The sequence below is a fragment of the Mya arenaria genome, chromosome 8, assembly GCF_026914265.1.
Source record: "Mya arenaria isolate MELC-2E11 chromosome 8, ASM2691426v1".
In the NCBI taxonomy this organism is placed as follows: domain Eukaryota; kingdom Metazoa; phylum Mollusca; class Bivalvia; order Myida; family Myidae; genus Mya; species Mya arenaria.
In genome coordinates this window covers 15,441,830-15,457,284 of record NC_069129.1, presented here as the reverse complement: position 1 = coordinate 15,457,284, position 15,455 = coordinate 15,441,830, and the positions used below count along the sequence as shown (strand labels likewise).

General features: G+C 34.0%; 1 long non-coding RNA gene across 3 annotated transcripts; it reads right to left on the bottom strand.

Annotated features, from left to right (window-relative positions):
* Positions 1-3,186: 3,186 nt before the first annotated feature.
* On the bottom strand, positions 3,187-13,986 carry LOC128242719 (uncharacterized). Of its 3 annotated transcripts, none has more exons than XR_008262679.1 (7): positions 13,369-13,986; positions 11,526-11,612; positions 10,647-10,790; positions 8,382-8,486; positions 7,286-7,362; positions 6,183-6,285; positions 3,187-5,291 (listed from the first exon to the last, which is right to left on the bottom strand). It is a non-coding gene; the product is annotated as an uncharacterized LOC128242719 (long non-coding RNA). The 3 variants fall into 3 exon arrangements; XR_008262681.1 differs by having other exon boundaries at positions 13,604-13,986; XR_008262680.1 differs by lacking the exon at positions 11,526-11,612 and having other exon boundaries at positions 13,369-13,981.
* Positions 13,987-15,455: the final 1,469 nt, after the last annotated feature.

Sequence of the window (15,455 nt, the reverse complement as noted above, 5' to 3'; positions counted from 1 at the left end):
ATGTCTAGTGACAATCAACTGTGGCTTTGATCAAGCAATTGACTATATATATATATATATATATATATATATATATATATATATATATATCTACTTAGGGCATTAAGGAGACCGTATGTATTTTACGGCATTAAGGAGACAATTTGTATATTTTTTGTTTTATACTTTATTTTGCTTTTTTGTTGATAATTTAGTATTGAAATGATCATTTATTATGTGTACAAGATTTAGGCTTCTTAAATTAATTAACAAAAAATATACGTAATTTGCGGTCTCCTTAATAATTTGTAAGTATGTTGCAGGTTTTAAGGGGACCGGTATATATGTCGAAGGGTTTATGGAGACCAGTGTATATATAATATTATTTTTGAGGCATTAAGGGGACCATCCATATTTTATGGCATTAGGGGGACAAATTATATATATCTTACTTTTGACAGTGAAGGCTCCCGTAACCTTAAGAGACAACTTTGTAATAGTATTTTTATATAATTGTGTGTAATAAATCCACAAACATTGACCGGTCGAAACGGGAGGACTGCAAATTTCATAGGATATTCATCAGAAATCTTTTACAGACCATCTCATTCATTAAATGAAATTCAGCTTCAGTCACTTGGTATGTGTACCGTTTGATCAACAAAAAATATAATGGCCAGGGGCGGATCCAGGAATTGTCGTTAGAAGGAGGCGTTACTAAGGGGCGTTTGCAGGAGGATTGAGGGTTACTCAATCAAGAAATTTTTAACAATTTGTAGTCGGAAATGATGCATTATGTGCGTATTTATTTTCTTCTCATATATTGACACAAAAAGTAAACTTGGACGATTTTAAAGGCAGCGCACGCCGATTGCGCCCCATTCTCAATCCGCTAGTGAATGGTGACTTAATATTTGATATATTATGGTTAAATAGAACTTTCAGTTGAATTATATAGAAACTGTAAATTCTAAATACAAGTTTTGTGCTTGTAAAAACAATAAAAGTTTTATCTGCACAGGAATGTGTCTGTTGACGCTTGAACAGTTAGCTCATGATTAAAGAACATTGTTCATTGGGTTCATTGTGACCCATGGAAGTTTTTTTTATTAAATTCCAACTTCCCCTTAAATTTTACTTGCCTAAAACTTTAACCTAAGTCAATCAGGGGCCATAACTTGTATTATGGAGTTATGTAACCTCATTGGCTGATGGTCCTGAACAATTGTGTGAAGTATTAAGTCAATTGAATGAAGGGTATAGAACGCCTTAACCAATAGGCTACGGAGACGGTTTTAATCCATGTACTCAATTGCAGATTCAGGGGTGGGGTCGGTCCCAGCGCGCGCGCCGTCCCCCACCCCTTTGAATCGTCCGTTTATAATACGTTCTCAGTCAATATCGGGAAAAAATACAATATTAAGATAAAAATGCACTTTTTCGGACTATAAATTAGGGGAGTCTAACCCCCACCCCGGTCCAACATTTTAATCCATTCAATTTCTGTTCTGAGGGAGGGGCGGATGTGGAAAGATTAAGCCCATGAGTTTCACGTACCCCTTCTTAAGTCAATTCCTGGATCTGCCACTGATATCTGTAATCAGATTTGTTGTTTCATAATGTTATAGTTCCTTTAAACAGTTTAAACCTTTTATGGCATCAAAATAAACAGACGCATGTTCAGTAAAAACATACTCTGTATACAACGTTCTCGTACTCCAGAGCGATGATGCTATGCATTATATTTATCATCATCTGACTGACTGAGTAACTGCCAAAACTTTTCCGTTTAAAGAGACTCTCTCATGTTTTGGCACCAAACATATTTTTCCTCGTAATGCATCTGAAAACACTTACATGTATATTTATTTTACTCCTTGGTACTGAAATTGCAGAAATAATAGTAACCAGGTTGATTTTCTTTTATACTTCAATTGCATTTTTAAAAAAACCGATTAAAGTATTAAAAATTTATCTTGTTCAAGTTGGGAGCAAGCACATGGGGGTGCAGATAACACATAGAATAAAAAACGGATCGCTTATCCACTCGCCCACAGGGACTCATACTAAGATGTTGAATATTTTAACCTTAATGGAAGTTATTGGTTTATCACGTGATTATGTCAATCAACTGATTGTGCAACAGCCTTTTGTTGAATCGGGTTAGTAACGCATGTCAAAATTTTGGACTTCAAAGACTATATTTTAGCACATATCAACATTTATTGAAGGGTTTCAGCCATCAATAGCTTGGCTTTAACACTTCGTTTGATTCGCCATACTTTATTTCGTAATAACAATCTATAAAATCCAAGTAAAAGATGCAATTTCAAAACACTTAACGCTTCGCTTATATTCACTCAGAAACTCATGTTCGAAAGATTTAAAAAAAAGTATGTCATAATCATATGCTCTTTAGCGGCTGAGTTTCTTAATATTTAAATCTCTTATAAATTTGCCAAATAAAATTCAACATGGGTAAACAATTATAACAAATAACGTATTTTATGTATTGCAACATATTTATAAAAAGATAAAGTCAATTAAATCAAATGACCATTTTCAATGTACTTTCTTTCTCGCGGAAAGTGGACATTTCATCTTACTCCAACAAGTGTGGGGTATGGTTGATTCCCTTCGTGACTGAAATCAACTTTTTTAAACACTTGGTGCATTTCAAATCTAGTCCATATAAACAGCCCCTTCAGATTCTTTGACGATTGCATTTCCATGGGAGATCACTGCGTATGATAAACATACAAGTGTTGTTTAGCCACACTGTGGTTTCAATTATGTCAGGGGCGTAGCTACCCCTCTATTCATGTGAATTCATGTGCTGGGGGGTTCAGGGGCGTGCCCCCTCAGAAAATTTTGAAAACCATGGTGCAATCTAGTGCATTATTTAGTACTGGAAAATAACCAGTTTTAGATTCATGTAGTCAAGTTCGCATACTGCAACTTTGGTTGATTTTTTTGTCAGAATCATGTGGATTCAGCCGCGTATTCACGTATAGGCGGCTACACGCCTGTATGATGTGCATATGAATGTATAATTTGGTTTAAATGATGCATAATTAATGTAACACCTCCTTGCTGCTACACCAATAGAAACTTCATGGGATGTTAATAGTAAAAGAACTAGCACTGACGTTCCCATTTTTGTCTGAGTTATTTAAATAACAGATAACAAATTACGAGGTAAACAAATTTGTTTTGACTTCTTTAATGAATTATATAAACACATTGTACAAAGATATCATGACATATTTTAAACAATAAGTATGGTTGTCAATTAAACAGTATGCTAGCTTTAAAGATTTAGGCAAACCATTGGAATTTTACGGCGGTCTTAAAAGGTGTATTTAAAGCTGCAATCTCACCGAATGATCGTTTTGACTACCGGTACTCTTTTATTGTTTGTCAATAAATGGAGTATTTTTTTGCAGAAATGTCTAGACCCAATTTTAAGTGATATAAGACTGCTGAAAAAAGATCAGATTGCAGTTCATCATATTTATGTTAAAAAAATGATGTTTTATGACTAAAAGCATACAAACAATTTAATGTAAATTACTTTTTCGGCAGTTTTACCAAACATTTTTGATTGGTTCTATTGTGAATTATCTAATATGACTGAATTAAAGGAATGATAACCAAATCAGCCGATTTTGAGACAATTTTGTGTCTAAACTGACAATCTGTGAAAGTGCAGCTTTAAGTTTTGATCTAAAGCTTCATATACACATTGTTATATTGTCAATAACTGTTTAAAAGGTCTCATGTACAAAATAAGATAATAATTTTCATAATATCTAAAATTGATTAAAATAAATAAAGTACCATTATACCTATTTCTTAATAGTGCCGTTTCTCATCTGACAATATCATTCAAAGCCATCATTTCAACTATGAATTTATTTTTAACTTTCAACTTTTCTATAGCATATGCAACAAAATATACCAAAAATACAAGCCATGAACAATATGATTGTTCAACTTGCATTATCTTTGACCTTTTGATATGACCATTTTCCAGTTTTGTTTATTTGTAAGTTGTGCCCTGAAGTATAAAGTATGACTGTATGAATCAAAAACAAGCAATAAAAACACTAAAAATATACCCCAATCCCTGTAATTTCTAATACAGTAGTAAAATCAAGCAATTAAACATTTAGAGCTGCAGCTCTCACAGATATACCATTTCCACAACTTTTTTTGTCTTCGAATGAGCAAGTTTTTGCGTATTTATCTGCAAACCAATGATAAAAGATTGCTGACAAAAGATCAGATCGCAGATTTCATATTTCCGTTCGAAAATTAATGTTACTAACGGTTTAAGAAAAGTGCATAAAAAATATCAATGTTTTAACTTAAATAGAAAAATCTGGGATTTAATTGTTCGCAAAAATTGGATGGTTCCAATCCAAGACATAAAATGAAAAAAGTTGTCAAAACATCCAAAGTGTGAGAGTGCAGCTTTATTGTTTGAAAGTAACTCTGTTTGCCTCGTGCCCCTAAACAGGGTTTAATTATATTATATGCCCAGTGGGCTTGTCCCTGTATATTTGATTGTATGATTGCAGTAATGGATACTGGTCTAATTATCTTCTGAAAATTTTTCACCAATTTTAAAGAATGAGAAAACATATTAACCTCATATAACGCTGTACAATTTAATCTCATTCATTAGGTTGAGAAAAATTCCCTAAAAATATTAATTGTGGAGACATATCTTATTTAAATACATACAGGAAATGGCGACATCATTTACCCTTTAGTATGAAAAAGGCAGTTTCCTGATATTTGAATAGCGGTTTTTTATTTAAGCATCTCAATTCATAGTATGTATGAAGTTTCAAAGGAAACCAAATCATTGTAACGATTGTTTTCAAAATAGATTCACACTCTTGATAAACTTCTTTTCCTAGTTTCAACTTTTGAGACTTTTTGATGAGCCTGCACCTTCCCCCTCTTATGCAGTGGCTTTAAGCAATAAAGCTACCAGCTCAAGTTGCACAGCTGGTGAACAAGACTGCTGATAGTCGGCAAACTGCACACTTGATGCCATAATAAATCATGTCCATCGACTTCCAGAATGAAGAAATGACAGCAGCACAGAATTGATTTCAATTGGACCTCTGTACTTTCATCACCTTGTTGTAGTCAAAGACTATGTCTTAGTGTGCAGTGCGGGATCTTGAGAAGCTTTCTGCTCGTCTGATGAAGTAAGTTTGGCAGAGTGTGACACTCCTATCTACTCATATGGCTAGACACCTGTGATCTATGTCTTCTTGTGTGTGCCCAACCATCACCTGAAGAGAATTTAGAGGAAGTTAGTGCTTGATTACAAGTCAATGTGACAAAACAAGGTCTTTCATTTATGCCACCAAGAACTAGTATTCCAAGTTTCATAACTCGTATGTTAACTCAAAGCAATTGAGCAGAAACTGTTTGGTAATTAATTTTAAGTCACTGCTTCCACTTATACTGCAAGTAATATTGAACGTGAACCGACTGACCCAAATGCAATTCTAAATAATTTTTATGTGCAGAAACCTTAATCCTATTGACACAAAAGTAATCCAATTGTATGTCTTCACAAAACATTCTACAACAATATTTGTCAATTTAACTCAAAGATTGATTATTGTTTATTAGTCAGACAAACACAGAGATGGCCCTATATCGCTCACTTGATTTGAGAAAGGATTCTAACTTAGTTATTGTTTGGACACTTACTGAACACTTTTGGTCTGACTTTATTATGCAGCTGGTGAAAATATTAAAAGTCCCTTAATAATGGGCTTACAAAAACATAAAAAAATGTATTTGTTTAAAAAATTACAAAGGGCCATAACTCTTACAATATTTAAGTTTGTATTGAGCAGAATAAAAGGCTTTGCCTAAAATACAACCTTAAAACTATATTTACAAGTAAAACAAAAAAATCTACAAATATGTTTTTAGTATCTGGTTTTTGAGAGTGAATGATCAGAAGAAAACATCACACATTCACAATCATATTAAATAATAATTTAGTTTTTTTTAAATTATATTATATTTCAAAAACACTGCAAAAGACAAGACACTTACGTTTCAATTTCTTGATTTAATACAGTGATGATTATCAATTCTTATGAAGGGAGATGGGTCTTACACTCTAACCAGTGCAACTTGCATGTTCTTAGTCGCTCAGTTATTACCTTTCTTAAAATTCTCCTCTTGATCTGAGCCACGCCAAAATGATGGGAGATGCTTTTGTTTTTCCATCAGAATGTATAGCACCTCTGTGTTTCTGTTTGTCTCCTGAAATAGTAAAAGTTTATTAATAATAATAACAATAATAATAATCAGTGACTTTTATTGAAATTATTTTCACCGATTGTGCCTTGCACATTGGGGAACAAAGTTGACTTCTGAGGAGAAGATTTTTCCATATAGACATATAGCAAAAAATAGCTCCGCACCCTGGAGCAATGTTTTTTATAAATCAATATCCAGTGAAGAAAATTCATACAGGGTATTGAAACATATTTTGCTTCAAATGAAGACTTTTAACAAAGATAACTTAACTAGCTCTTCATCATATTAAATAAAAATTAACACAGTCTATGCCGCACACGGAGCCCCGCATTTGATCTTTTACCAAAGTTTGATTGAGAGTTTAGTTTCACATCGACAAGTCTTTACAGGTCTATTAAAGCTGCACTCTCACAGATTAAACATTTTGAAAAAGGTTATATTTTTTATCTTAGAATGAACCAATGTATGCGAAATGATGACAAAAAAATGTCTTTGAATTCCCGTCAAACATGTCCGAACCAAATTCAAACTATGGATAATCACTGTCATTCACGATGAAATTCAGCACTTCTTGCCCAGTATATATACCCTTACTTTAAGCAGAAGGCAAATTAAAACAAACACATTTGTCCGAAATTTAATCAAACTTTAAATGGTAGTAGGATTGTCATTTGTTCACGTAATTTTCAAGAATCAGGAAGTGGGGAACATTATAAAGCCATTTAACAATACAAACAAGACGATTTTCTATTGAATGTACAATAGTAGTACCGGGGTAATATGCAAATAGTTATTATCTCAAGAAAAGGACATCAAGACCAGTTCATTTACCAGTAGCATCTGACAAGTCAATAATGGTTCTGAGTTTAAAGAGCATAATTTTCATTTTACTGTTTGTTTAATCATTATATATTTAACACCAGTTGTGAAGAAGGAGTTATCATTATATAAGATTATATTATCTGGCAGTGGTTGAAAATGTAAAGTGAGACCAGTTTTTTACCTGTTATTGAACAAACTGTTATGTTGGCAGGACTGTCCTCCTCAGCAATGCAAGAACAGCAATGACTGGCTGGCACTCTGTAAAATGGCGATTAAAACATTTTGTCCAATTAAAACTGTCCCTTTCTAAACAATCCATCAGCAATATATATAAATGAGCTGCCCCATGTGGAAATGTATCTTGGGAAGTTTCCATTCCATGTAATGATGTCATAAAGATGAGCAGAAGACATTACTTACTATGCAGTAAAAGTTCTTACTTTAACAGTAAAGATATCTTTTTTTGAGAAAATTTATCAAAGTGAGCTCTTTTATGTCATGTTTCTAAGTCTTGTACACATCTATGTTACATATATAAATAATAAACAGGAATAAAATGAGGAGTTGTGTACACACTTATTCCTCCTTATGTACTGTGTAACTCAAGAAAAACAATCCATAATTCTAGTAAATCTCTAGAATTCCCTTACTTTTCTCGCTGTACAAAAATGAATGAGGAGTTGCAAACAAGCAGGGCCATAAAACTTTTGCTATTTAAACTGTACCGCAACAGCAATTTAAAGACAGTGATACTCATTGATGGAATAGGCACTTAGACAGCTACATTTTCTGAGAAATGGAGATCAGACTAAATTCTCCAGAGATAATTTATAGATTTATTTGAAATAAAGAACATGTTACAGTGTTTGTGTTAAACTTGTTACTTAACCCTGATTTAACAAAATCATTACCTTCAAACTGGTGATAAAATAAAAACAAATATACCTTATTAAACACTGTTTACTATCACATCTGTACCCCCCCCCCCCTTCTTACATACTTAAGCGGCTGTTACCAAAGTAAAGAATGAAAGGTCCACAAGACCAATTATAAACCATGAACCATGAGAATCCTGTTTACTAATTTGATTTTAAATCACCCAAAAGGCTTTCTACACATAATGGTTCCTTAATTTAAATCTAGTCTCCAAAGGTGTCACAGTTGTGATTTCATTGAAAGACTTGAGATACGTTATTTAAAAAAATGACGACAGGAAAGATTATACGCAGAAGTCTGGCCGGGTATATGAGCCTGGAAATAAATACGCAAAAGCTCACCATGCTGCTAAGGAGTCTTATATAATTCCCGGCCCCAGTTCAGCTGGAGATTCCACACGGCTGGAAAACCGGCCCGGTGCACCCAAGCTTCACCATCGGCAGTATCTGCAAGAGGAGGGTGTAAATCTGGGAAAACGCATTTATAATCAATTTGCGAAAGTTCTTATCCGTCATAAGTAGTGAACATGTATGTGGCTTATAGAACATCTGAAATTAAGTTTAATGAAGGAGACAAAGTTCGGTCTGGGATCTAAACCTGGATTTTGATGCTGAAATTGTAAGGGCCGAATTCAGAACATCCACTCTCACTCACACTCCAACCACATTCCCGTAAGGGACACTCAAATGATCACTTGAGTGGAATATGGGCAGTGACACTCAAGTGATCTGTTCGTATTCACACGCCTCGCTAACACTCCACTTCATCAAGTGAGCAATACAGTATATAATTATACACGTATGTTTACATGATCATATCGGATTATCTGTTTGACTATGGTGATGTTTACAGTATACATTGTAAACATATGTTTATTTGAGATTTGAGTACCTTATTGTTAGTTATGGCAACAAACAAATGATAATAAGTGTTATTCTAAAACTGATATTTTCATTTTAAAACAATTGGTTAATAAAAATAAACGTTTTGGGTTGTAAATAACTGTTGCAAAATACGTTTAAATGCATGTTTTTTGTTGTCATTGTTGTTGCTGTTTTAAATATGTAGCCGTTTTCCATTATATCACTTAATATGTATTCATATATAATCTTGTTTTTGTATTCTACATAAAGCGGTCTTGGGCGTTTGAAAATAATATATGGAAGTTGAAAAAATGGAAGTTGAAAAAATAGCAGATGGATAGAATTAGCGAATGAATCTACTTCTTATGGGGAAATAACACCTCGGAGTGAAAAACAACTCAAGAAATGTAGGGGAAAATGGATGAAGATGACAATAATAATAATAATAATGATGATGTTGATGATGATATGGTGGTGTTGGTGTTGGTGGTGCTGCTGCTGGTGTTGGTGGTGCTGCTGCTGATGATGATGAAAATAATAATAATAATAATAATCATAATAATAATAATAATAATAATAATAATAATAATAATAATAATAATAGTAATAGCAATAATAGTAATAATAATCCAGCTGAATGTAGGCTGGAAAATACATATCAATTCCCTTACCACGCTATGAAATGGCCTAGCGGCGTCAAGTTAGCGGCCTGGCGGCCTAGCCGCCTCATGTGACTAGCGGCCTAAAATTGTTTTCTATTCCAAAGCATTTTATATGCGTTCTTTTCTAAAACAATGATAAATTAAATGTCCTTTTCATAAATCAACATCCTTTAGCGAATATCAGCATTTCCCCCTTTTCATGGGCTGCTGGATGAGTTTTGGGGATTTTTAGGCCGCTAGGCCACCAGGCCGCCAAGTTCACGCCGCAAGACCGCTCAAGCGTGATGTATTTTGCATAGGAAAACAATTATTTTAGCATTGTTTTAGAAGAAAACTCATATAAAAATGCGCTGAAGTAGAAAACAATTTAAGGCCGCTAATGTACGACTAAAAACATTGATTTATCTTATTTTCCATTTAAACCATTGAACCTTGAAATAGATAACAAATTTAGGCCGCTAGTCCGTCAACCTCACGCCGCTAGGCCGCTAACTTCATGCCGCTAGAATGCTAACTTCACGTACCTTTAGCTGCCTGTCTTTGCAGCCATTGATGAATTGCAAACATCAACATTGCTGGGGGTTCAAGATCATTGCGAGACAAAACAAATATATGATAGGCGCATCCTTTTGAATTTGTTTTGTTTATAGATGGCCACATTATTGAATGAACATGTACTTCAATGGATTATCCCGGTCTCTTAAATATTGTCTGGGAACGAGCATGTCCCTTATTTGTTCCAAATATTTGATATATTTCATCTTTTCTACTTGCCATGTACTTTTTTCACATACACTCATTCAATTCCTATTCACAACCAATCCTCGAGGGCGGTTCATGTGGCCTAGCCGAGCACTCACAAATGTCCCACTCACGCAAAACACTTGAGTCTCACTCACACCTGTGAATACGGATATACCTTTCACTCGAAAATATCTCGACCGTTATGTGATTACAGAGGATTAACTCATTGAGTGTGAGTGAGAGTGATTGTTCTGAATTCGGCCCTATGTTTTGTTCAAATGAAGTATAAACTTACAGTGAGTACAGAGATATCTTGAAATCCAGATTTATCGCTTACCTTAAGTTCGTAGGGCTACAATTGAGAACTTTACTGTAAATTGCAGGAACTGTCCCCATGAGCCTATTGTCTGTTAGGGGAATGGTGGCTTAGGTGATTGGTGGTACCACTCTGCATTTCTTATCCACACAAAACACAGTGTATCTGAAAATGACATAGAATGGCCATGCACTTATGAAAGCTATGCTAGAAATACGCCGTTATGAGTGTATCAGATGACATTTCCACACAGAAATTGTGAGGCCTCCAATACAGCAGTACTGACATCAATGACGAAAACATATATATCTGTCATGGAGCTATGCTGGTTCTGTGGCGTCAAAACCACTGCAACTGGGCAATTCACTAGAAACATCTTTTCAGAAAAAAGAAACAACCAATACTGTGTAGCCTTTGTCACCCAGTGAACACCCAGAGCATCCAGTTACTTTGAGCATCTATTTACTTAGAAGTAGCCACATTAAGATCTCAAATTAACAAAAAAGTGTATCCGTAAGCTTTCAAATACTGAACGAAGTGCAACTTTAAGGGGGGCTGCGAGCAAATATTGTCAAGGGCAGAAATCTTGCAGAAGTTTGAAAAAGATTATGCAAAGCTCTAGCTTGATGATTTTGGCCCAATTTCAAATTGTTACTCAGTAACACGGCGGCGTAAATTTAATCTAACATCAATATAGTTACACAGGAAAATAAGAAATAGCTTTAAACTCTCTAACATTCATGGCAGAGTGTCTGATGACGGTCCAGTATGCCAAAAGGATGGAGAATATGTGAAACATGCACATACACACCTTTACAGCCCAACATTTGGTTATGGTTTCACAGTTATTCATTTACACAAACTCACAATCAATCAATCAATCAATCAATGCACACCCACCTAGAAAGGTACGACATCCTTTGGAAGAGATGAATCTTGCAGTCTGGTAGACGGTTGCTGACTTAACTTTATTGTCCCAAGCAGCAACTGCAATTAGATAAACATGTTGATGTTCGCACTAAAACAAAGCTTAGTATTGAGTTAAATTAAACATGCAGCCTGTTGGCTGGGATAACATATCTAAATCCCCAAATGGATGATCTGATCCCAGCCAACAGATCAGCGAAACACGAATTGTATTGCGTGTCCAGGGGGGGGGGTCCCAAGGATATATCTTGATGCAACTTACCATAGCCGCCTTGCGTTTTTGTTCACAAAGCCGGCACACACAGTTCATTCTCAGTTTGCATGTTGTGTACTGAAAAGTTCCAGCTTTCCATGACACTCGCAATAAACCTATCCATGAATTAAAACAAATTAACAAATAACTACCAGGTAATTATGGAAAAATAAATGTCATTTTTTACTTGATTGATAAATACAACTTATATTGCAGTCAAACTGGATAAAATATCAGAAAAATGTGTCCTGTTCCAAAAAGTGTGTTTTGAAGTTGCAGACAATAGTCCAAAGACCAAGAATTTAAGTGTTTAGACAGGGGCAGGCAAATCTTAAAAAAAATGTCAAAATTTTAAAATTTAAATAAAACTAAAATTGTACAAACCTTATATAAATCATGTGTACACTTGAAAATACATACAAGGATACAATGTACACATAATCAAACGCTACCTGAGAGAATCATTTTTTTTCAAGAACTAATTGAAGGAGTTCTATGACCCGCAAGCATTTTGTTGTGGGCGGACACCTTTAAACCTCTTTCCCGCACATTAATTAAACACATCTTATGTTTTGTCAGTGCCGGTTTTGATGACCAGTATAAATCTAAAAGCAGTTTTTCTGCCAATATTTACCCAAATGATTTGGATGAATGCTTAACAAGAAAGTGCAGTGTACACAATCAAATAAAGTATTTAGTGTTCCAGAAATAATGAGCAATCTGAAATCTGACCCCTTACATTCCTTAAATATTCACAAAGAGTTAAGTTCAAATTTAAGCAACATAAATCACATTCAAGCAGAATAATTTTAAGCAAAAATGAGCATGAAAATAGAAACCAACTGAATTGTATTTTCAAATGTTCCATCCGTGTTTGTTTGTTATCTTTTTATGATTCAAATGGTAAAAAAATGGTGCAAATGTGAGAAGCTCTGAAGAAGAAAACTGATATTTTAATAGAAATAGTGATGAAATCACTGACATTATGTTTACTTAGCATCTAAAGCAACAGACCAACCAGACCTACCAGTATGCTAATCTATATTTAACTGCTAAATTTTAAAAACCCTAAACATACAGATAAGATATGTGGCGCAGTTGTTTACATTGTGTGATTAAAATTAAATTTTTGGTGGTGATTAGTATAAATCCAAGATTTGTTTTCAGAAGATCAGCAATAGTGTTTTTTCTTTGTCTCAATGAAAAATGTAATGTTCAAGTTCATAAGCGCTGTTTAATCTGAGAATTTCCCTTGGTGTGAACCGCTTACTGTGTCCAAGTTATCCAAGCTGGATCTAAGACATTACTACAATATGGGCAATTCGCTCTGCCATTTTTATAGATAATTGTGTATTCCAAAGGTATTCTTTTGGTACATTGAACTCACAACAATATTTGAACTCCTGACGTCCAGCACCGCTGTCAGATTATCTAATCCAACCACTATGCCATTGCATGCTCTTTACTGAATGAAATAATGTAAGGCATTTGTATCATTTCGTCTTTTATTTATTAAAATCTGAGATGTTAAGGGAGCAAATCCCTTTTTAGATTGGAACATACCAAATAATAATAAGCGACGATGTAGTGGTAAACCAAGTTTGCTAGAAATCAATCGAGTTTCTCCAAAATACAAGCAAAAATTACACCGGATGTTGATACTAGTGATTTAGTTTCGGATGAACAAAATCCGGATAAATCATTTGCTTTTCATCCAAAGGGTGGACGATTTATACTACTGTACAAAAGTCATAAAAATAAACGAAAAAAACGTTGAATATGTATTTTAAACACTTACCAAGTTACCATTCTCTTTCCGTAAGAGATGAACGCCATACTGCATAATTGCACGGAGATGGTACCACGGAGATACCCGAAAATTTCCGTTATATTCCGGAAAGTTAAATTTCTGTATACTTGAAAATTTGGATGCTGATGGTACACGAAATATCGAATTTCCTTATTTCTGTTTTTTATGGAATGAAACTTCGGGATAATATACAATAGGCTTTAAATAAAGTAAAACAAATAAAAAATGCTTAGTATATAGCTATTTTTGACCAAAATTATGATTTTTTCCCTGGTCGCCTTAATAGCTATTTTTATGGATACACAAATATACACACACAAAAGTTTAAGAATATTTTTTTTGATATTAAAAGATAATAAGATTTAAAACAATGAAATGATCTCGTAAATAAACATTCAAGCTTATCAACTTACTATCAATGGACATTTTTATTGACATTTGATACATCAAATCTGGACTGAAAATATTAAGGAGACCATTTTTTGTCGCCTTAATCCAGCGGTCCCCATAATGCCTAGATTAATATATATATGGTCACCTTAATATCTGTAGTAGATATATATATATATATATATATATATATATATATATATATATATATATATATATATATATATATATATATATATATATATATATATATATAATATGTATAATGTATAGTATTATATGCTTCAAATTCATGTACTGTACATTCTATATATTTTCCAAAACTGCTTTTCACATCCAATTTTAAACACATTGAATATACACTCACAAAACTTCAGGTTGTTTTAAGATTTAAGTGTATTCGTGTACATGATGATGATGATGGTGGTGATGCTGGTGGTGGTGGTGGTGACCATGATGATCTTTCTGATGATGGTGGCGGTATTGATGGTGGTGATACTGATGGTGGTGGTGGTGGTGGTGGTTGTGGTGGTGATACTTTATGGTGGTAGTGATTATGATGATGATGATGATGATGATGATGATGATGATGATGATGATGATGATGATGATGATGATGATGATGATGATGATGATGATGATGATGATGATCCCATTTTCCATACACAGGATGTGCCAGGAGCTGTTGACTGAAGTGTTACCAGCCTGCAGGCCCTCCCATAAGGTAGTGATCTCATCTGTCCACACCCCAGATCATCTTTATATACAGAGACATGAGAAATTGGAAGAGTAAGCTAAATTAATGAATTTCTTCTTATTTAACTCAACTATTAAATTACTGTTTTTCATTGACTAATGAAATAAATGCAGACAAAACAAGTCATTGAGACTCAAAAGTAAAAGTCATTGAAGTAAGTCATTGAATGTGAATGTGAAGCTTATCTGTGATGTGTTCTTATTCCTGTAATAACATGAGATTTCTCTTTGATGCTGATAATGCATTAATAGAAATATGTATCAAAAATGCCAATTTAAGTTTAAAATTAAGAGAAATGCTTTTGTACGGTGGTTGTGTGGGCTGGCGGGTGTTAACATTTCTGCGTTAAAAGTTTTAATTCAATGCCATAAAGTCAACAGTCATATCCAATTGTTATAAATTTCTCAAAATACTTGTCAACATGCTGTTATGAATATTTGTGAATATAGGTCAAATCACGTCAAAAATAAGGTCACAAAAATCTTCGGAAATATTTTCACCTGTCATAAATTCAATAGTTTTTATCCAAGTGATCTTAAACTTTGTTAGAAGACTTCTGTACATTTAGTCTTGAACATTTGTAAAATATGGTTGAACACATACTATCATTGTTGTCTTTGTGTGTGTGCGTGCGTGCGCATGCGTGTGTGTGTGTGTGTGTGTGTGTGTGTGTGTGTGCCAGGTCAAAAACTA